Raw genomic sequence first — 23505 nt, 5'->3', positions numbered from 1 at the left:
TACTTGTTCTACTACTGCTACTCCTACTACTACTTCTACTACTACTACTTCTACTACTACTACTACCATTACTACTACTACCACTACCACTACTACTACTACTACCACTACTTCTACTACTACTACTGCCACTACTACTAACACCAATCCATGCATTTATGACCTCAAGGCTAGATTATTGTAATGGTTTGTTGGGTTGTTGTTCTGTACGCTTAGTAAACAAACTACAGCTAGTCCAAAATACAGCAGCAAGAGTTCTTACTAGAACCAGGAAGTATGACCATATTAGCCTGGTCCTGTCAACAGTGCACTGGCTCCCTTTCATACATCGTATCAATTTTAAAATATTGCTCATTACTTATAAGGCACTGAATGGTTTAGCACCTCAGTATTTGAATGAGCACTTGTTACATTATAATCCTCCGCTGCATTCTCAAAACTCAGGCAATTTGATAATACCTTGAATATCAAAATCAACTGCGGATGGCAGATCCTTTTCCTATTTGGTGCATAAACTCTGGAATAACCTACCTAACATTGTTTGGTTGTGCAGTTTAAATCTAGATTAAGGCTAAGGATTTTTAGGCTGCATTAATTAGTTAAACTGGGACCGAGAACACTTCCAATAACACTTGATGTACTTGCTACATCATTAGAAGAATGGCATGTATGCTAATATTAGTCTGTTTCTTTCCTATTCTGAGATCACTGCAGCCACCAGATCCAGTCTGTATCCAGATCAGAGGGTCACTGCAGTCACCCGGATCCAGTACGTATCCAGACCAGATGGTGGATCAGCAACTAGAAAGTACCTCTACAAGGTTTATTCTCCATTATGTCACCGATGAAGTTTTGGTTCCTTGCTGCTGTCGCTTCTGGCTTGCTTAGTCGGGGTCACTTCATTTACAGCGATATTGTTGACTTGATTGCAAATGATTGCACAAACACTATTTAAACTGAACTGAAATGACTTCACTGAATTCAGTAATGAACTGCCTTTAACTGTCATTTTGCATTATTGACACACTGTTTTCCTAATGAATGTTGTTCAGTTGCTTTGACGCAATGTACTTTGTTTAAAGCACCATATAAATAAAGGTGGCTTGACTTGACATGACCACTTGTTCTACTACTACTACTACTACTACTACTACTACTTGTTCTACTACTACTAATGCTTCTTCTACTATTACTACTACTTCTACTACTTGTTCTACTGCTACAGTACTAGTAGTCAAGTCAAGTCACCTTTATATAGTGCTTTAAACAAAAAAGATTGTGTCAAAGCAACTGAACAACATTAATTAGAAAAACAGTGTGTCATTAATGCAAAATGACAGGTAAAGCCAGTTCATCACTGAATTCAGTGATGTCATCTCAATTCATTTTAAATAGTGTCTGTGCAATCATTTGCAATCAAGAGGTTGCAGTTCTCCTCTGACCAGACAAAACCAGCAGTTCAATTCCAGGCTGCAGCAAGGTCAGATTTTGCATAAGACTTTTCACGTTTCCTGTGGTCTTGTCCCGTTGGATTTTAAAGGGGATCTGTATCTGGGGCTCATCTAGTTGTCCTGGTCTCTGCTGTCTTACAGGGTTGTAGAGGTCCTTTCTAGGTGCTGATCCACCATCTGGTCTGGATACTGACTGGATCTGGGTGACTGCAGTGACCCTCTGATCTGGATACAGACTGGATCTGGTGGCTATGGTGACCTCGGAATAAGAGAGAAACAGACTTACCCGTAATTCCTCAAATGAAAACGGGTAGTCTAATAAACGCCGGGCCTCTTATAGTAGCCGGGGGCGTGGTCTACATGCACAAATAAAGGCCGGTCTTAAATAAAGGCCGGGGGAAATTTGGCAGCAGAGCCAGATAAAGAACGTACACGCCCACTGCCGGAGCGTTTCTCGTTCTCCAGTCAAGAACTGGTTGCATCGGTTTTCGGATCACCAGTACAATGAACTGAGAATCGTTTCTGTCGGAAGCGTCCGATTCGAGAACCGAGGAGCTGATGATACTGCGCATGCGTGATTCAGCATGAGGCAGACTGACACAGAGCACGTTTGAACCGAACTTATTCTTTTGGTGATTGATTCTGAGCTGATTCAGTGTGTTGAGCTGAGCTGCAGACCACACCCTTTCTGCCTGGGTGGTTTTGGTGCTGGGTGAGGCACCCAGCCGCAGATAGTTAATTAGTAACCAGGTGGGAAGGATCTAGTGGTTTTAAGGGAATCAGAGTCACTCACAGGATAGAAAGCAGGTTGGCAAGATGTGTGGAGGAACTGGACCTGAAAAGTGATACTGCAGGACTAAAGCTTGTTTGAACAAGGAAGGAGTCGGTGAGCATTCGTTTGTGCAGTGTGGTGAAATTTAACATTTAAGTAAATCATGTAATTATCCTTAAGGAAAAATGTATGTATAAATGTTATGAAATCATGTTTGGATTGTAAATTAAAGTGTTATACATTTAACATCATGAAGGTATAGTTAAAAGCAATGAATTGTAAAGTTTTTTTAGGAAGCTTGAAGAGTGTAATTCAATCAATCAATCACCTTTATTTATATAGTGCTTTAAACAAAATACATTGCGTCAAAGCACTGAACAACATTAATTTGGAAAACAGTGTCTCAATAATGCAAAATGATAGTTAAAGGCAGTTCATCATTGAATTCAGCTATGTCATCTCTTTTCAGTTAAATAGTGTCTTTGCATTTATTTGCAATCAAGTCAACGATATCGCTGTAGATGAAGTGACCCCAACTAAGCAAGCCAGAGGCAACAGCGGCAAGGTAATTGTGGTTTTATAGGCCATGGCAACTTTCAAATAAAAGAAAGAAAAAAGAGAATTGATTACTGGTCATTGAGTAAAATCCAGTCCAAACCTTCAAGAGCAAGCATACCCTTTCAAGTGGGGGAAACTGCAGGGTTGAACTTCACTAGAGTGAGGGCACTTGAGAGTAAAAAACCACTGTGAAGACAGGAACTGAGAATCCTGAACAGCAACCAGCCAGGCCTGATAAAACAGGAAATCCTCTCACCCAATCCTGCTGAAAAGATGGCTGACTCAAAGACACTGGAGCAGCTAAAGAGCAATAGGACATCCGCAAAGCGACAATTCTCACGGCTGGCTAACAACGTAGTCCGAATGCATGCCATCACACCTGAAGAGGAGCTCAGGGACAGTTTCAAAAAGCTCATAATTGAGGCCAACAAGGTCATGGAAGCCAAAGATGATGTAGGGGCCCAGTACCTTGTAGAAGCCGAGCTGGATACAGATTCCGAAGGAGTTTCCAGGTTGAATGAGCAGCAAAAGGCCGACATTGGGAAAACTGCTAGTGAGTGCGAGATGAGATTGAATGAGCTCAAACTTTGGAGAAGAGGAACTGACAATGGCAGTGAAGGCTGCGGAGGAGGAAGTAGAGAGTGTGGTGTCCTTTGGACTTGGTGGAAATAAAGAGGTTTTTGACTTCATGTTTGATTACATGGAAAAACTGGTTAAGAGAGCAAAAGAGCTGCACGCACAGTGGAAGTGTTGGGCTCCTCCTGCTGAACGAAAAGGTTTCCAGCTGCGGGTCAGAGGTCTTGAGCAGATCATCCCCAAGTTAATGTCTGAGTTCAAAATGAGCTGAGTTCATTCAAGTAAAAGCTAAAGAAGACGCCGAAAGAGTTGTGAGTGCAGCTTCTATAAGCTATCCAACAGCAGCCGTTAGACTGAAGCCTACTTCCCTCCCCAAGTTTACTGGCATCAGGCGAGACTTTCATCGCTGGAAAAGGGACTGGGAGGCCCTCCAGAGGCAAGGAGAACCCACTGGGTCAAAAGAAGTAAAAAAGTTTCAGCTCCTTGACAGCTTGGATGAGAAAGTAATGAGAGCTCTTCGATTGATAACCTATAACACAGCATATGACATTTTTCGTGTCGTAGAGAATCGGTTTGGAAGCCAAACTGCGATTGCTATTGAAATCGTAGAGGAGCTCCAGAGACTTCCAGCTGCAAAATGTCACCAGCCCAAGAAAATTGTTGAGCTCATCCAAGCTGTGGAGAAGGCCCTTCAAGACCTGAGTGACCTGGGTGACACTGGTGCTTTAAGGACTCCTCTGGTGACAAAATCAATTGAAAGTAAGCTTCCAGATGCACTGAAGAAAGAGTGGCTTCTTTATGCAGCTGAGAGAAGCAGCACTGACCCAGAGAACGGCTTTGACTATCTTCTGGCCTTTCTCAAGAGTCAAGAGAGCATCTACGGACAGCTGGATCAATTGAGGGATGAAGAGCCACTGAGGAAAGAAAACTGACCTGAACAAAGGTCAGTTTTAGGACCAGAGCATCAATCCAGTCAAGTAGCAACCTCTCAGGATGTGTAGTCTGTGGGGACATCAAGCATAAGAATAAACTGTACTTCTGCAAAAGTTTCCGTGTGCTCAAGCTCCCAGAGAAGAAGGATGCGGTGCGAAAGCTAGGAGCCTGCTGGAAATGTCTGGAGGTCCATGACGAGGGTAATCACTGCAAAACTTTGTTTCTCTGTAGAAGTCCTGATTGTAGAGAGCAGAGAGTTGCAGACCATCACTATTACCTGTGTCGCAGTGCTGAGGTATCCAGAGACAGTACAGCTCAGAGGAGGAAAAAAACCACAGTGGGAGGTGAGAGCTGGAGGAATTACACTGAGGCCCAGGAGGAATTCTTTAGAAAACTCTCACCTGAATTAGCCAAACAATGACGGGATGCATTCTGTAACACGCAGCGAGCACCTCCCATATTGCAAAGAGTCATTCAAGTCTTTTGGTAGAGAGCGGCCTAGCGGAGTGGCCTGTCATCATGATGCTGTTGGAGGTAACCGCAAATGCTGGGCCGAAAATTGGGACCCTTATCGACCTAGCTTCCGATACTAATTATATCACCCATGATGCAGCAGGTCAGCTCAATCTCAGAAGTGAAGACATCACGCTTGTAGTCCATGGTGTAGGAGGCATGAAAGCCTTTGTCAAGACAAAGCGGTACCTCCTGAAAATTCGGGTCAACACCTTAAGAGGCACTCTCAGATCCCACCAGCTGGTTTGCTATGGTCTAGACAGCATTGCAGACATTCAAAGACATGTGTCAGCCAAAAAACTACAAGAGTTCTTCCCAGAAATTCCACTCAGTCACCTGGCAAGGCCAAGGGAGATCCACCTCCTTGTGAGTCACAAGGAAGGACAGCTGGCTCCGCAGAAAATCCGCACTGTGGGGGACCTTGTGTTGTGGGACGGACCAATGGGAAAGACAGTTGCTGGCACCCATCCTCAGTTGTTCGAGGCGGTAATTGTTTCAGCCCATTCATCGAGAACACATTTCGCAAGGTCTATGAGAACTGCTGCGGTAAAGTATGAAGAACACACCTGCGTGGTCCCCATTAATCGTCAACAAAGCCAGCAACTTCAAGGATTCAGATGTGGGACTAAATCTAGCTTCCTCGAGTGGTGGAAATGGGATAGCATCGGTGCTGGCTGCATCCTGAAATGTGGGGGTTGTCGCTGTAGAAACTGCCAGCCAGGCAGCAAAGAGATGACCCTCGCTGAAGAAAGGGAGCTGGAGGTGGTAAAGAATGGGCTAACATATGTAGTTGCTGATGAGCACAGTGAGACTCCTCACTGGCACGCCAGGTACCCCTGGGTAGAAGATCCAGCCACATTACCAAGCAACGGGAGTGCAGTTGAGGCAACTTTCCTCAGGAGGGAGAGGCAGCTGACCAGGGAGGCAGAGTGGAAGGCTGCCTATGCTGTTCAAGTTCACGAGATGGTTGAGCGTGGGGCGGCAATGAAGTTGCCTAATGACGTCCTTCAGACATGGACTGGCCCAGTGTGGTACATTAGCCACCTCATCGCACCCAACCCACATTCCGTCACAACTCCGGTGAGACTGGTCTGGAACAGTAGTCAGAAGTGTAGAGGTGTGAGCTTAAATGACCTCCTGTTAAAGGGCCCAGATGTCTTAAACTCTATTCGTGCTGTGCTTCTCAGGTTCCGGAGGGGAGAGTTTGCAGCTTTGGGAGACATAAGGAAAATGTACAATTCAGTGTGGCTTGAAGATCGGTAGGTGCATTTGCATAGGTTTTTGTGGCGTGACTCTGAAGAGGAGGGGCTAGGCATATATGCAGTCACAAGAGTAAATATTGGTGACAAGCCAGCAGGTTGTATTGCTCGCCATGAGAGAGACCGCGAATCTCCCCAAGTTTAGCCATCATGAGGAAGAGCGTCGGGTGCTAGAGGAGGACAGCTATGTTGACGATATCTTGACCTCCCATAACAACTTGGACCAGCTCAAAGTGATCACAGAAAATGTGGAACAGATCCTGGGAGCAGGAGGGTTCAAGTTAAAGCCGTGGGTCTTTTCTGGTGAAAGTAGGAGAGATTCTCTCGGAAAACAGGAACAGAAGGCTACTCCAAAGACTGTAATCCTGCCAAATCAGCTCAAGGAGGAGGACAACAAAGCTCTTGGCCTCGGCTACACCCTAGAGGATGACAAGCTTCATGTTATGGTTGGTGTAAACTTTTCAAAGAGGAAGAGAAAGATGAGAGTTGGCCAAGACCTTCAAAAGGAAGAGGTGAGAGCTCAGACGCCAGACCCACTGACACGACGAGAGTTGCTTAGCCAAGTTTCTGGGCTGTATGATCCAGTTGGTCTGACAACACCTGTAAAGCAGAAAGGAGCCATTTTGGTTCGGAGAGCATTTCAAGAGGCCAAACACAAATGCAGCACTGTCAGGGACACTTGGGACCTTGCGCTATCAGAAAATCTGAGAGAAGATGCCATCAGCCTTTTTGGAGAATACGCTGAGCTGAGCAAAGTCAAGTTCCCTAGAGCCTTGACACCAGTGAGTGTGACAGCTGAGCCTGATGCAATTACCTTTTCTGATGGGAGCGATCATGCCTATGGTGCCATCCTGTATCTGCGGTGGGACTGTGATCAAGGTCCAACAGTGAGGCTGGTGGAGTCTAAAGCTAAACTGGCCCCCCTAGACCACAAGGGGGAAGCAGTCAAGGCAGAGCTATGTGGAGCAGTATTCGCCGCCCGGTTAAAGAGGTACTTTGAGCAACATAGCCGAATTCAAGTTAAGCAATGGTACCACTTTGTTGATTAGTCAAACTGTACTTTGTTCAATTCAACGTGAGAGCTATGGCTTTCAGACCTTTTTTGGCAACAGGATTGGAGAAATCCAAACCAGCACACGACTTCAGAATTGGTGGTGGATTCCTGGATCCCTGAACATCGCTGACATCATTACTCGTGGGTCTGGCCCAAAAGAGTTGGCTGAAAATTCACCATGGCAGCAAAGACCAAAGTTCCTGAGTCTACCGGTTGAGGAGTGGCCGATTAAGTCTGCAAAGGATGTATCAGTAACTGCCAGGGAGAGTGTTGGAAGGATGCAGAAGAAATCATTTGCTGCGGCTCTCACAAGAGCTAAGGTGAAGGAGGCACCAAACCTGGAGCATCGAAGGCCACCTGCTGGGGCTGCTGTCCGAAACCTGGTGGATGAAGGACGGTTCAGCAACCTGACTCGTCTGGTTAAGACAATTGCCTGGGTCTGGAGGGCAGCAAAATGCTTTGCAGCTAAAAGTAAGATCCTGGGAGCTCCAAAGTGGGAGGCAGTCTCATCAACCAGGGTCATCACTACGATAGAGCGCCAAGATGCTTTAAGGGATCTGTTTCTTGCCACACAAGAGGGGGGTGACCTTACCAGCAACCACAATAGACCGGCTGGTAGTCTTCAAAGAGGAGGAAACTGGGTTACTGGTTTGTGGTGGGCGAGTCCAAGCCTTTAATGAAGACCGTGTTAGTGTCCCTCTCTTACCTTGCAGTGCCTGGGTCTCAACATTGCTTGTTCAGGAAGCTCACAGCAAGGGTCACTAGGGTGTGGCTGCCACTCTATTGAAGGTGAGAAAGAGAGCATGGGTCATCAAGGGACGAATAATTGCTCAAAGTCATTGAAAATTGTGTGGTCTGCAAGAAAGCCAGAGTGAGAAGATGTCAACAAGTGATGGGTGATCTGCCTCAAGAGAGAACCAGGCCAGCTTCTCCATTTGAGTTTACAGCCGTTGACCTGTTTGGACCCTATCAGATCAAAGATGATGTTAGGAAAAGAGTAAAAATGAAAGTCTGGGGAGTTGTATTTTGCTGTATGGTCAGCAGAGCAATCCACACGGAGCTCGCCAACACAATGTCAACTGAAAGCTTCCTGATGGCTTATCAGAGGTTCACAGCAATTAGAGGCCACCCTAAGACGATATGGTCCGATCCGGGGACTAATTTTGTTGGTGCCAAGTCTGTTCTGAAGGAGTTGTATCAGTTCCTGGACAGCCTAGGTAGGTCTGCTGTGGAGGATATTTCAGCTCAAAATGTAACTGACTGGCATTGGAAAATCCTGCCAGCTGATTCACCTCATCGGAATGGCACTGCGGAAGCAGCTGTTCGGATTGTAAAGAAGGCCTTCCAGAGTCTGGGAAGAGAGTCAGGGCTCTGTTTCAGCGAGCTTCAGACAACTCTTCAGCTTGCCGCTAATCTGACAAATGAGCGGCCCATTGATGCTAGGGTGCAGAGCCTTGAAGATACAGTGCAGTACGTCACGCCAAATACACTCCTGCTGGGACGAGCATCATCAAGTGGTGACTGGAAAACATCAAGTCAACAAATTCTGGAGATTCTGGAGCCAACTTGCTGGTCCTAATCTTTTCGTGAGGAGCAAGTGGCACACTGCACAGAGGAATGTCGCAATTGGAGATATTGTCTGGCTCTGTGATCAGAATGCATTGAGGGGCCACTTTAAGCTTGGAAGAGCCATCAGCGTCAATCCTGACTCTAGAAACATTGTACGGGATGTGAATATTAGAGTTGTGGCAAGCTCCTGTACTCCGGAGGTGAGGCCTGTAACATCAGCATCCAAATATCCTACATCCAGGCATCACGTCTCCAGCATTCGGAGGGACCTTCAGTCCACAATTCTTCACCGGGATGTCCGGCGGTTGGTGGTCCTACTGCCAGTGGAGGAGCAGGCAGGGAGCTCAGGAGGAAATCTCTGACTACTAGTTTACTGTGTGCGATCTTTCCAGCGGTTTCCATGGGAAGATCGAGTGGGAGGTGTTGAGCTGAGCTGCAGACCACACCCTTTCTGCCTGGGTGGTTTTGGTGCTGGGTGTGGCACCCAGCCGCAGATAGTTAATTAGTAACCAGGTGGGAAGGATCTAGTGGTTTTAAGGGAATCAGAGTCACTCACAGGATAGAAAGCAGGTTGGCAAGATGTGTGGAGGAACTGGACCTGAAAAGTGATACTGCAGGACTAAAGCTTGTTTGAACAAGGAAGGAGTCGGTGAGCATTCGTTTGTGCAGTGTGGGGAAATTTAACATTTAAGTAAATCATGTAATTATCCTTAAGGAAAAATGTATGTATAAATGTTATGTAATCATGTTTGGATTGTAAACTAAAGTGTTATACATTTAACATCATGAAGGTATAGTTAAAAGCAATGTATTGTAAAGATTTTTTAGGAAGCTTGAAGAGCGTAATTGTGGTTTTATAGGTTAAAGCTGTTAGTGTTTAAGGGTAGAATCATTTGAGTAGTGCTTTAAAAGTGTCTTCAATTTATTTGGGTGCTCTAGATATGGGGTTTCTCTTTCCATTTATTTTCAAGACTAATTTGTTTAAATTTAAGTATTTGATCCTGGGTTGTGATGCTTTATTATGGTTACTTGGGCTTATTGTATATTTTCTTGATCTACTTGTGTTTGTGTTTAAGGTTTTTTTTTACCTGCTTTTGGCCATGGCAACTTTCAAATAAAAGAAAGAAAAGAAAGAATTGATTCCTGGTCATTTGAGTAAAATCCAGTCCAAACCTTCAAGAGCAAGCATACCCTTTCAAGTGGGGGAAACTGCAGGGTTGAACTTCACTAGAGTGAGGGCACTTGACACTGTGCTAATTTTATGATCTCTGTCCACTGGAACGCAATCACTTTTAATTTAAAACGGGTTATTTAAAACAATTACTTATCAAACAGATGGAATTAGAAATAAAGGCCTGGCTCTAATAAAAGCCTGCTTCAAATAAAAGCCTGTTACCTTCTGCAGTTCAGATAAATAAAGGCCCCGGCTTTTATTTGAGGAATTACGGTATATTAGCGTAGATGCCATTCATTCTTCTAACGATGAAGCAAGTACATCGGGTGTTATGGGAAGTGTTCTCGATTCTGGTTTACTTAATTAATGCAGCCTAAAAATCATTTAACGGATGTGGGTATTATAAGTGTATTAGTATGTTATATGTAAGCCAGGTTAAAGAGATGGCTCTAGATTTAAACTGCAAGAGTTTGTCTGCCTCCTGAACAATCTTTTAAGGGATTTTTAGGCTGTATACAATCTATACAATGTTTGATAGGGAGCCAGTGCAGTGTTAACAGAACCAGTCTAATATGTTAATACTTCCTAATTCTAGTAAGAACTCTACCTGCTGCATTTTGGACTAGCTGAAGTTTGTTTATTAAGCGTGCAAACAACCACCCATTAAAGCGTTACAATAATTTAACTTTTGTGTTGTTGCTGTTGAATATAGGCCTATTGTTTTACATTAATATTACAAAAGTAAAATGGCTTTCGAAAATAATTTTCCCCCAAATCAGATTAGTTGCTTCAGTAATATTGTTTCAGAACCAACACAGATCTAAAAATGCATCCAGCTTTGAATTTTAAGCATAAACCTTCCCCTCTTCCAATTTCTCCTAGCTTGATAGAAACCAACAAGGAGTCTTGTGTGCCTCACATCAAAAGCACTGTAAGTATCAATAAAAATGTGTCACCAGCCTTGTATTTGGATGCATATGAGGAGGTTTAGCTGGCACTTCTGTTACACAGAGCGAAATGAGATGTGGGAAGAGTGTAATGTCGCGTCCAGGCGCTGTCAAGCCAATCACGAGCAGACAGCAGCCACCATGCGCAGGCACTCCTGCAGATGTTCCCTGATGCATTTGCACCATTCTCCCTTTGCCTCCTAAAATCACTTTGTCACATAGTAATGCATCATTTCACATACTGAATTTTTTAAATCTGGGCTTCGAAATCCTTTCTGAGCAAGCAATATCCATTAGGGGGAAAAATTATTCATGTGATTCCTATGCATTATTGATCAGCTGATGAAGAAAAAGATGTCCTCCTCACTTTGTCATTATTGTTGTCATCTAAAGCCGCACCACAAAGGGCTGGATCCTCAATTATTAGACAGTTCTCCAGCAGCTGTGAGAGAAAAGTGAGAACTGATAGGTCTTCAGGTGAGCTTGAAGCAGAAAGGACGCAATATTGCAGGTCTTCTGCTCCATTATTCTTTGCTACATGTGCAATATTGCTTTCTTATGCAGACAATGATTTCTGTATTTACTTATCAGCATGTCATTATCACAGTATCATGCAAGAGCAAAGACAGTGACACGAGACTTCTAGAATGAATGTGATAAAGCAGAGCAGGTGTTCATTCACCTTGAAGCCTATTTAGATTATTTAAATTATTGGCTCAAAAATGTATAATACATAAATCCTGGATGCTTGGTAAATGCATCATGCTATGCACAAAATACAGAGGCATTCTTCATTTAAAATGTGTTCATATATTTGCACTGTAAAAAAAATATATATATATATATATATATATATGTATATATATATATATATATAATAAAATTCCAAATAGATATTTCAAACTTAGGGTAAAATAAAAAATAGTTTTTACAGACCTTATTTGTGATAAATCAACAACAACCTTTAAGGTGCAGTCACACTAGCAAAATTTTGCAGACATAAAAAAGGGGGTCACTTTTCTACTATCAATGTTCAGAGATGTCTGAAACACAGCTCACAAATCACCTTTAAACAAAGCAGCTTTCTGTTGGTCAATGGGTCAAAGAGAAAAACTACACCCCATACTTCTGATCATATACATTTCCACAGTACTTTGCGGAGCAATCGTAAAAGTGACCACAACTTTAGATTAACCTTGGTTTTGTAAGGATGAAAGAACCTCAGATACTTTGATCTCCTGAGAACAGACAATACAAATATACACAAGCATCTTCGAGACACTTCACAGAGTGGAGGTGCAGGAAACACCTGTCTCACATATGTTCCTTCTCATCCCCTCTCCTCTTGGTTCACTCAGAATGGTCAAAATTATAATGTTCTACATGAATGCAAGTATTATTTACAGTCATGTTTGGTATAATTTGAATAGTGTCAGAGCGAGTGGGACAATGGTTTCAATCTTACAAAAGTAGACTAAAAGATAGTACAGATCCTAAGAATTAAGAGGTATGTTGCTTACTGTAATGGGAATGCCCTTTTCCAGACTCTTCCATGTAAATTACCTTCTGTTCCCTTTGAGGTGTAAACTACCCCGTTCTGGGACCTGGGTTAATGCAAATTCCAATTGTCTGTGCATGCCTCCATTTGAGGGATGCTTTATCTTGGTTTTGTATTTAAAGCTTTGCAGCAAAAAGGTCGGGGTCTTCTGTATCCAGAAAGATCCCATAGCAGGAAATGTGTCTACACACGTCATACTATGTGTTTTTCTAAAAGTCAGGTATGCATCTTACTCTTAGATTCATTTTTGAGAATTTTGTCTTGTATTGATTCAATATCTTTCAGTTAACTATGTATTTGGCATACTCTGAAATTATTTTCCACAATAATAAGCTACTAAGATAGTCAGACTGCTCAAACTAGAGAGCAACCTGCAGAAGCAGTGTTAGTTGGGACCGCAGAAAAGCCAGTGTTGTGTTAACGGTTGCTGACTCTCTCGTTCTCTTGCTCTGTGACAAAAGGAGCAGATGGAGGCTTTGCAGGTGGGAGAGTCTGGAACTTCTGTTCCTGGGGACGCTGGAGAAATAAAGCTGTGAGTCTATCTGAATATCGGCCTCGCTGTGAGCTTTGGTACTGATGGTGATAAATGTATACACACAGACTCTTGCACAGCTGAACAGATTGACGGGCTGGGACACCGTTGAGTTTGCACTCATTGGAATCATGTTCTTGGAAACTGGTCTTCTCGTTATATAGGTCAAAATAAGATTAGCATTGAATATTGACTTTATTTATTATTCTTTTGCTGCTTGCATCATTATGATAAGTGCTTGTTTGGTGTGTTTTCTCTATTCAATTTCACCTTTGTATGTTACTTTCTGACTGTCAATTTTTTTCTCCCAGTATAATTAATAATTCATCTAGTGGCTTCTTTGATGTGCTGCCAGAAGCTGTATTTTCCCCTAACTCCCTCGATACCTCCTGACAGTCCACGGTTCACCTTGCACAAGCCTCTATGCTCTCTATAACAATGACCTCCTCTCAAAACAGAAATATGATGGGGTATTTATAGATTGATCAGTGTGAACATGTCTACCTTTAGCACAAAATACAAAATCTCAATGGGATACACATTTACTGTAGAGTATACCTGATTTGTCCAGTGACATCTTGCATTGGTAACAACTCAAACTTAAAGGAATAGTTTGCTGAAAAATGAAAATGCATTGCACCTTGTTCGGTGACATTGGTAAGTTGCATTCTGGGAATCCATCTGGTGGCACCACAGGACATTCAAACTTCCACATATCCAAATGTGACTTTGTTTGGTTACAAGACATGCACACCAAAGGGGTCGATAAAGCTATCTGTTCATCTCAATTCATATTCATCTCAACAGTAGCTGCTCAGCTGGTGCAGGACCCCCAGAAGCGTGCAGCGTCTTTGGCTAAAAAAATAAGAAAAGATAGCAGCAATCATCTGAGACATAAACGCTAGGTGACTCTGTAAATCACTCTAGAGCTGCAGGTTACACATGATAACACCGATGGCAATAACACACACAGTCTCAACACTCCCCTAGTAAAAAGAAAATTAAATAAATAAAAAAGGCAATCAAAGATTGCTTTAATAATGCATATACATGTTATTTTAGAAGGAAGGATGCATTAAATTAAAGACATTTATAATGTTGCGAAAAAGTTTTTTTTTTTTTTTTCACCAAATAAATATTGTTTAGACTTTTTATTCCTCTAAAAATCCTTAAAAAAGTTATTAGGCAGCTGTCTTCAACATTTATGAAGGGTCATGTGACACTGAAGACTAGAGTTATGCCAGCTGAAAAATTCAGCTTTTCCATCACAGCAATAAAAGAGCAGAAAAAAAAGAATAGAAAAAAAGTTATTTATTATTACTAAAATAATATATATTATATAATATTACAGTTTTTACTGTATTTTGTATTAAATAAATGCAACCTTGATGAGCAGAAGAGACATTTCCTTACCAGCCCCAAACGTTTGAATGGTGGTCTCTGCTAAAATATATTCATATATATATCTATGGGAGTTTTCATGTTTCTCAGTTATCTTACTTTGTTTCCCTCTCAGGCACTTGGGAGTTATTATACCGCCTATAATAGTCTTGTTTCAGCAAAAGGAGGTTTTGTTTTTCTTTTCATGCTGTGTAGGGAAAACATATCCCATAAGAATAGCTGTTCTTAATAGTTTGTGTGAACCCTCAGCCAATCAAAACACTGCTACTATCTAGTTATTTAAGAGAAACAGCTTTATATTTGGCTATCATCTGCAAATAAATATTATGTATTCTAAAAAAAAAAAAAGAAGAAGAAGAAGAAGAAGAAGAAAAATAATTATCAGGGTTTTAAATGTGTACAGGATTACATCTGTGCTTAAATGTAAAAATAATGGATAAGACACAACATTACTCGAGTAATGAGATTTGCACTGCAAAAAAAATAAAAAAAGAAGAAAACATGCTTTTTATACATTACTGTACCCTATCAATATTAGCTTTACTTTCCTCTTATAGTTATGATTTTAAATTATTTTAGTAGATGATTTTATCCAAAGTGACTTACTGTGCATTCCACACATTTTCGGGAATCACACCCATGACCTTGTCATTGCTAGTCTCATGCCACAGAAGCTGTGCTACAGGAACACAATGTACGGTTTGCATACAGCCCAGGTCACTTTGGAGTCCTTTGCACGTCCCAGTGTGTGGCTGTGACTTTGCATGCCTGGATCTGTACATTAACCTTCAAAACAGCAGTAAATTCTCAATTCTCTGGATGAAGGTGACAAAGCTGCAGAAGTGAACGTCCCTTGCTTCTGAGGATGCTGCACTTTGGTGAGGGTTTCACTGCTAAATAAACAGCAATGGCTGAATATCTACAGTTTGAATACAAACTAGATTTTTACATCTAAAGAAAAGTGTGTGTGGTCTCTGTCAATACAACACTGGCCACTGTGTTACTGAGAAAATCTAGTCTTTTTTAAATTTTTTAGGGGATCCTGAGTCTGGGTTGAAGGGTACAGAAAAGGTTGATGATCTGCTTTCAATAGTTTGGCTCTAAAAGTCACTTAACTTTCAGTGTTTTGAGACCTAACCGACATAAGCTGGATGGTGGCATGGTCCTCTTCTGTAGAGCTGCTTCACTGCCGAATCACATCTTACAACATCAACATTGAACTGAACTGAATCAACATTGAACAGATTCAAGCTGAATAACGACATTTCTGCCTTTTGTACTATTTACAGTTAAACTGGACTCAGATTGATGAAATTCATACAGTTATTGATCTGAACTGAACCATCACTGAACTGACTTGAGCAAAATAAAGACACTATATAGAATTTAGCCAGGTTTGATGCCAGTATCAAATTTAAATGGGTCAAATTATGTTTTTTAATTTTTCAACTTTAGTTAGGGTTAGGGTTAGTAATGTGTAATTTTGGTGTTTAAGCAAGAAAAAAGATTACGAACTAAAAGTACACTCTAAAATCTGATATTCTCTTTAACAGAAGACCCACAACAAATGGCTACTTTAGACTACAGTGCACTTCTGGATCTCGTAACACACAAAATCACTCATCTAAAAAAAATCCCTGGCCATGGAACATGCAAAAAAAAAAAAAAAAAAAAACTGTGAGGCCTGGTTGAGCCACGCTGGAGAAGATAAAGAAGAGATGTAAAGTGTTGTCGCAATGGCATGGTTATGGTGAGGAAAGTGACATTTCCAGAACATGTGGTTCGCTGATTACAATGCACTGGGCTAGCTGACCAATCAGTATTTTGGAAGGAGGGGCTTAAGTGCAACAGAACTAAAAAAAACAATGTGTTCAACGAGCACCTGTTGAAACCTATTCTAGGACACCCCAATAACCAAATAAAAGGACATAATAGGACCTCATTTAACTATGAACACTGACACTGTGTATAGGGTCTAGATCACAACTTTCAAAACAGTTTTACGGAGTCTTACTCTATTGAATGTTGTTTGGGTAAGGCATTTTGTCAAGTGAACAATCGGCATGTTGTTAAACAACAATGCAGTTCATTGAACATACTTTATTTCTAGTCCCCACAACCTCTTTTTCATTCCTACTAAAAATTAAATATGGCACCACCCTGACTAAGTCTGTTGTCTTTTAGAGCTGCTTAACAGTAGAATCCAAAATGTGTCCATAGTCTGGTTTCCATATTTGATTCTGCTATTTGTCTGTTTATCTCTGCCAAGGTGCTTTTAGAGTCTGTAACACTATAGAAATGAATTTGACTTGCTTTGACAAATACACATCATTAAATATGCGTCGAATCCACAGTTACTTTTCACCCTCCTAACTGCCTGTAAAACAATAATTAGTAGTGGAATAAATCTCTGACCACAAGGGTTGGAAAACACGCAGAAATTGTTAACAGGATTCTGGTGGACAGCGCAGAAGTCCATTTCCAGGCAGTCCCAGTCTACTGGATCCACCTGCGAAACCCTGCTCACTGACATTGGCAGGTTGCATTCTGGGAATCCATCTGGTGGCACCACAGACAGGAGGAAACCTGCTAATTAGCTCTCTCTGTAAAGGGGCCGGGTCGGAGCGAATTCCCAGCTGTCATTAAACATACTCGGAAAGGGGGAGAAGGATGAAAAACGCTAGGGATCCGATGCTCTAATTCCTCTTTTTAGAAGAATGAATCCGTTTGTGTTACGCTGCACAGGCCCAATGCGCAGAACGTCTGTGAAATGCACCACAGAGTAAAATTCTGGTTCATTGGGGGGGTGTGCTGTAATGAATTCCTTTATTGTTGCTTCGTGAGGCTTTTGAAAGAGGAAAATCCCTCGGTGTCACCTTTGGCACTCCTTCTTTTCAAACCCCCGCAGAGCCTCATAGAGACAGAAGGCTTGAAATCACACGAGGTACTAAAGTACAGTTGAGCGCAAATGACAGAACAAAATATGCAGAAATATACAGAATAGCTCTCCGATGACTGACTTGTGGTTAGGCGACAGCGACAAATGCACCGTAAGTGGCTTGAGTCATTTTGCAGGGAAATATAAAGGCCGGAAAAGCTCCACTTTGGCGATTAAAGCTTGCACACTGAGAATTCTCAATCTCCTTTCCCCTGAGCAATTGTGTTTACACACATGGCCTGCGCAAGCATTCTCATTCAATGATTAAATTACTGTTTTATCCGGGAAACTATAGCAGCCATTCAGATCCAAATGACTTTAATCTCGGCGCTCCGGTTGCCCAGTCACCGACTGCTCGGAAATCTAACGCTGATCACCTGGCTGCATCCCACCAATCAAACGTCTCACGGCCCGCACAGGGCAGAATTTGCCTTTGTTCGTGAATAAACTGAGTAATGAGAATTCTGGGACGTTTCCACCAGATTTATAAACAATAAATATGCAAATTGAAAAAAAGCAAGCATTTACATTGCAGCAACCATAGAACGGGAGTGAAATGGAGTGATCTGAATGTAACTGCACTCTCTTGAATACATATCAGGTATGTATTCATTTATGTGTACAAGGACTTATTTCTGCAGTATAAATAGTATTCACATGGGGAAGTTGTCATATTGTCTATTAATATGAGGTCTTTTATTCAAACTTGCTGTGTGTATGTATGTGTGTGTATATATATAAACTTGAGTATGCAGCTATATTTTTATTTGTTTTAGTGTTCCATTAAAATAATTCGGTGCACTGCTATGATGTTTAAATAAAATACATAGTTTTTTATTACATTCTGACTTTCCAGGCATCAATGACATATATTTATATGTATATATTTTGGCATCAATGAAAAGAATTAAACTAAATAATATGTAAAATATCAAACACATTATAGGAATTTAGAGGCCAAATGAGTTTAGTAATCATATTAACTACAAGGTCTGTATAGAAATGATATTTCAAAAGAAAACTACTAAGAGAAAGAACAAACAAACAAAAAAAATCCCAAAGTACAAAATGTTACATGTAGCCCCAGGCTCCTCTACAAAACACACATCAATTAGTCCCAATGAGATCTTTTGTGTTATTTTGCTATTCTGTTCTTTTTTATATTGAGGAAATGCAATTCACATAATTCAATAGCAAAAGGCTCTCTATAGATGTCCTGAAAAGCAGGGTTACTCACACCCCCTCTCTCCTGCATGCGTGCGCGCTTTTGGGTTTCCTAGTAACCCGCGCGCCTGTGTTGGCGTGTCCGCGCAGCGCGCACTCGTGAAGCTCTTGTGGAGCTTGCGAACACGCGGGACCAGAGCATCAGGATCATACGCGCAGGAAAAACACGAGAATGTGACTGGAGTGTAAAGGATGAAGGATGCGTTCGCTGGAAAAGGTCACACGAATTGCATGAAGAGCGCTGGGAGGAAATCTTAACAGAGCCACGGATTACCACTAACGCGCACGCATCGCGGCTTTTTTTAGGGAACAGGAATACCAGGAATGGGGGATTTGATGTTTCACCAAAGCAGGTGAGTTGTTCATGGGGATAATTCTTGTTGATGAGGAGAAGTTATTAGTCACCAAACGGACAGACTGTAGAATGCGTTGCGCACCTCTATGTCTTATCCCAAGATCTCTACTGTCAGGATTGCCACCTAACAATTGCGTGAACTTCAGTGTTCCTTGCGTCTGGGGCGAGGAGATGCGCAGTGAGATGAAGGAGAGGTGAAGCGGGTTTGGTGAAGTGCTTCGATGCCGGTAAAAGTGACAGGAGATAAGGATGAGGGTCTCTTGCACTTGTTACACCCCATCCGCACTGCACTGCAAGCGAGCGTCGCGACGCGACAATTCCAGAACGTCCCCTGTAAAAGCGCGTAGAGGAGGCAGCGCGTTAGAGCTTTCCAGTAGCGTCGCGTTCAGTGGCTCGCATAAAAAAAGTATTTGATTGGTCGAAGAGGTACCGACGTCAGGATTCCAGCCGCAACCTCTAGCGGTCTGCAGTTTCGTCGCGTCGCGTCGCGTCGCTAACAGATCGCGTTCGTTTAAAGCGCCTTCCATGTTGCGTTTCTATTACGCCTGGATTCCTTTACGAGCTGATGATTGAATTTATGCTTTTACTGACTATGTATTCAGATTATGAGACTATGATAAATGCATTGTGAACATTTGGCAATTATTTCATAATTTTGTGCAATTTGTTAAATCAAATCGTGTGTTTTTAGAAGAGTTCCATGCAATGTATGCATAATGTACAAGAAAAGCCCTTTTTAAAACATATTTCATAACACATATTTCATAAAATCTTGAGTCTGTAACTAAATTCAGAATTTTCTTTTTGTAAATGTAAATGTAAATTGTCCTGCTCTGTGTCAAAAGGCTACATTTTTATAGTTCAAATGTTCCATGTAGTCTGTTATACAAGCTCGTGAAAACTGCATGCATGAACATTACGAAAGAATTTGAGAACTCCTCACCCTTTAATGTTAGCTGCATACATTCAGCAGATAAACTTGATATTTGCTTGTTTCACACGAACAAAAATACAGCAACATTTATATGATGACATGTTAAACTGGCTGGTGTCAGGGATGCCCATATTTTCATTTAAGACAGTCTCAATTGGCTTTGCAGTTTTAATTTCAGGGACCAGACTGTCAAACTGTAGTTTAAAAGACTTGAGAGACGATTTGCACTGAATTGCTAAGCAGAGAGAGAGAGAGAGAGAGAGAGAGAGAGAGAGAGAGAGATGTGCCTCGGAGTTGTCATGGTGATTTGGTGAATAAGCAATTGTCTGTAAAGGCAACATATTAAAAGGGATTGTTGTTGCCATTCTCAATCAGTGAAGAGCATTTTTCAGCTCTCACTTCGAGGAGGGTTAGAGTTGGGTTAGGGTAAGGCTCATTTTGTTGTGAGAAAACATGCTGCAACATAAGTGATTGTGATTGGTCCAAGTGGATGCTATCTTAAAGCAAGTCTAATTCCGTAGCTCTGCCGTTCACGCTGCTTTATCTTGTGTTTTTACGGAGGGAACCTATTCATGTGCTCTGGCATTTAGTGTCTTGAAGGATTATGCACGGTCCTGCTTTTGAATTTCCTCTCTCTCCCAATGTCTTTATTTGTATTTTGGCCTCGTACGCTGGTATTTTTGAAGTAGCCGCTGACTTAAATCCATTCTGAATGACATATCCGAGTTCAGAGCTCTTTGCATCTTTCTGATGTCTGCTTTTAAGTTAAAGAAACAAGATGTTAGAACCAGGCTGGTCTTTTTCATACAGACCAAATAAATCCAGAACAACTGTAGCAATGTATTCCTTACTTGCAACTTTAGTGTATTTTCATGTCAGTGTTCAGCATTCTTATTCGTGGTTATTAATTATCTTTAAAGAAAATGTATGGACCAACCAACAATTATAGTACACAAATAGACTGCACATTTATGCGATAATAGTAATAATACATTTTTTTTTTTTTTTTTTTTTTTGGGAAAAAAAAGCTTTATTGCTGTTTACTATGGTTTTGTCAAAAATTGCATGTTGCTGGATCTACTCTTTTGGTCAAGGTTATTAGGATTTGAATATTGTCAAAAGATCCAGGAAAATTTGGGGCAGAATCACTCTCTTGCCATAGTAGAACCCTTTTGTCCAAGTAGTTCCATGAAGAACCTTTAACATCTAAAGAACCTTTTCTGTTTCACAAAAGGTTGTGGAGAAAGAAGGTTCTTCAGGTTATAAAAAGGTAAGAAAGAGATGGTTCTTTAGAGAACTTTTGACTGAATGGTTCTTCTATGGTATCTCCCTGAATAACCTTTTGAAGCACCTTTATTTTTAAGAGTGCACTCTCAGCCAACTTTCCCACAGTTTCATGTAGCAGGATCAAAGAGATTTAGTATCTTGGTCAATAAATCTTGAACATATGCTGCAAGAAATCATTTCTAGCTACTGGGTTTTCCTGTTTTCATTGTTACCCCAATTTTCCATACACTGAATGATGGGAACACTTTGATGCCATGAATGAAAACAGAACTGGAGAGTCAGAAAACAAGAAAAGCCCCAGAGCATCAATTCTGCCGCCGTAGTCTTTCACTGTTAGATCAAATCAGAGGATCTGTTCTCCGAGTCACCTTTATTGACCTCCACGCTTGAAAAACCCTGGACTATTGCCATTACTCAGATGAAGGTCAATCAGAAGACAGTAATTCATCTGCCTCTGTGTTTCTGAACGCGAAATACTGCAGAACCTGCTGGAGACGTGAACACAAGCGACGACTGATGTGGTTTTCTGTCAGTTTATCTGCTGAATCTGAACTCAACTAATATCTTCAGGGATGAGAAAACACTCATGCAGCTTTTTACATTCCAGAAAGGGTTTTCATTTGATAAAATATTACATTTAACTCAAATATCAAAAGGAAAAACAAATATGTAATTATATTTGACATAAGAGATAATGAATAACCCTATCGCTAGGGCCATCAATATTTTATTTTTCATTTACCATTGTAATTTTCTTGTTTATTTTCATGAAAATTAAAACAATTTGCCTGCTAAATTACTATATTGTGTTTGATATTTTACATATTAGCTTAATTTTCATTATTGTCAATCATGTACTATTCCAATATACATACAACTTATTATTATTATTATTATTATTATTATTATTATTATTATTATTATTATTAATTTTTAATAACCATAGCATTGCAATAAATCATTCAGCTGATAAACACCTTATGGAGTTGCATACTTTGTAAAGAAGAGTATAAGTTATGAGAGTTTATTCTTAACAAATTTGTGCAACAAGTACTATCAAAATATTGTTTTACAATTTAAAATATTTTACATTTCAAGAATTGGTTATATTTAATTTAATTTATATATATATACTTTTGTTTATTGCATGAAATATTTATTGCACGCACACGAATGGAGTTATAGACTTGAACAACAGAGGTGTTTAAAAATTGTGTTTTCAAAATGTTATTTTTTTTATAGCAAAACCTATTTTTGTTAAGTGTTGCAACTCATCTACGATTCATCTCAAATACAATGCCTATATACAGTACTTTTAAACTACTTTAAAATGGATAACACGAGCCCAGCAATGATACATACACATCAGCGTAAATTGCAGAAAAAGATAATAGGCTTGATTTTACAGATCATTTCAACTTCCATATTCCTTTTGCTTTTATTCAGGGCTGAATTTAATGGCAGTCTACAGGATGTGAGCATTGCCCTTTGAAAAGACAGCTGGTGTGCACTAGTTATAACACACTGTTTGTCTTTGTGCTTCAACTGGCATGTGAATGCATTTGTATAAAGCACACACACACACTAATGCACATGCTTAATAGCAATTTCAAAGATTTAATGTTGAGCACTATCTTGCACGCATGTCTTTCAAAATGTCTCCTTGTGTCCTCTACAAAACCGCTGAGATTTTCTGTCAGTCAGGCAGCTCGCTCCAGGCTTACTTCAGTGAAAAAGGTTTTTAGAGGAGCTTTACACATTTGTTGGAGGTAACAAAAAATATTGGTGAAGTAATTCAGATATTTTTGAATAAACTAGTAACTAGGCGTGTGTGAAAACAGATTTGTTAAAAGGCTAAAAGGGAAAATCCTGTTGAAAAGATAAGTCTACATGTCCACTTCATATCAGTCTCTTGGCAAGAGAGATGCCACTAAAAAGCAACAGGAATGGAATCTAAATGTTCTCGGCCAGCATTCCTCTGACCTTGTCTCAAAAGATCTCTTATACTCTCATAAAGCAGACTAAAGCGGTGCACTTCCCAAAAGGACAAGGACGCCTTTATTCCAGGCTCCTTAATTCTGTTCTATTTACCAAAGGGTTGGACAAGTGACCTTGCATCAGCTATTTTGTAATGTTATACAAATCTGCTTATGTTCATATGACTGACATGACCGCAGGTTGCAAGGTTCATCAAATGTGTGAAGTTGCAAGGCAAAAAAAAATACCGGGGGGAGGGGGGGGGGGGTAATAATTCAGACATAGCAAAGAAGTACATAGCTGGTCTTTTAAATAATAATGGCCAGTGTCGGAGAAATCTTAAAATGACACTTAAAATCTTAATGACTGATAATCCAATCCAAGACAAATTAGGAAACATCAGAAGATGCAGAGGGAAGAAAACTCTGTTTTGTTTTTGTTTGTTGTTGTTGTTTTGTTTTTTTTTCCTGAAAACGCTAGTTTATATTATTAC

At 40.8% G+C, this 23505-nt stretch overlaps 1 protein-coding gene across 3 annotated transcripts in view; it reads left to right on the top strand.

Annotated features, from left to right (window-relative positions):
• The first annotated feature begins 18515 nt into the window (after positions 1-18515).
• Positions 18516-23505, top strand: part of nlgn3a (neuroligin 3a) — a 169354-nt gene continuing 164364 nt past the window's right edge. For all 3 annotated transcript variants that reach the window (XM_026279858.1, XM_026279856.1, XM_026279857.1), the window contains exon 1: positions 18516-18812. The gene's annotated coding sequence lies outside the window, so the exon portion shown is untranslated. The remainder of the gene's footprint in view (positions 18813-23505) is intronic.

Source organism: Carassius auratus, chromosome 14 (genome assembly GCF_003368295.1).
Source record: "Carassius auratus strain Wakin chromosome 14, ASM336829v1, whole genome shotgun sequence".
In the NCBI taxonomy this organism is placed as follows: domain Eukaryota; kingdom Metazoa; phylum Chordata; class Actinopteri; order Cypriniformes; family Cyprinidae; genus Carassius; species Carassius auratus.
This window is presented reverse-complemented; position numbering and strand designations above follow the sequence as displayed.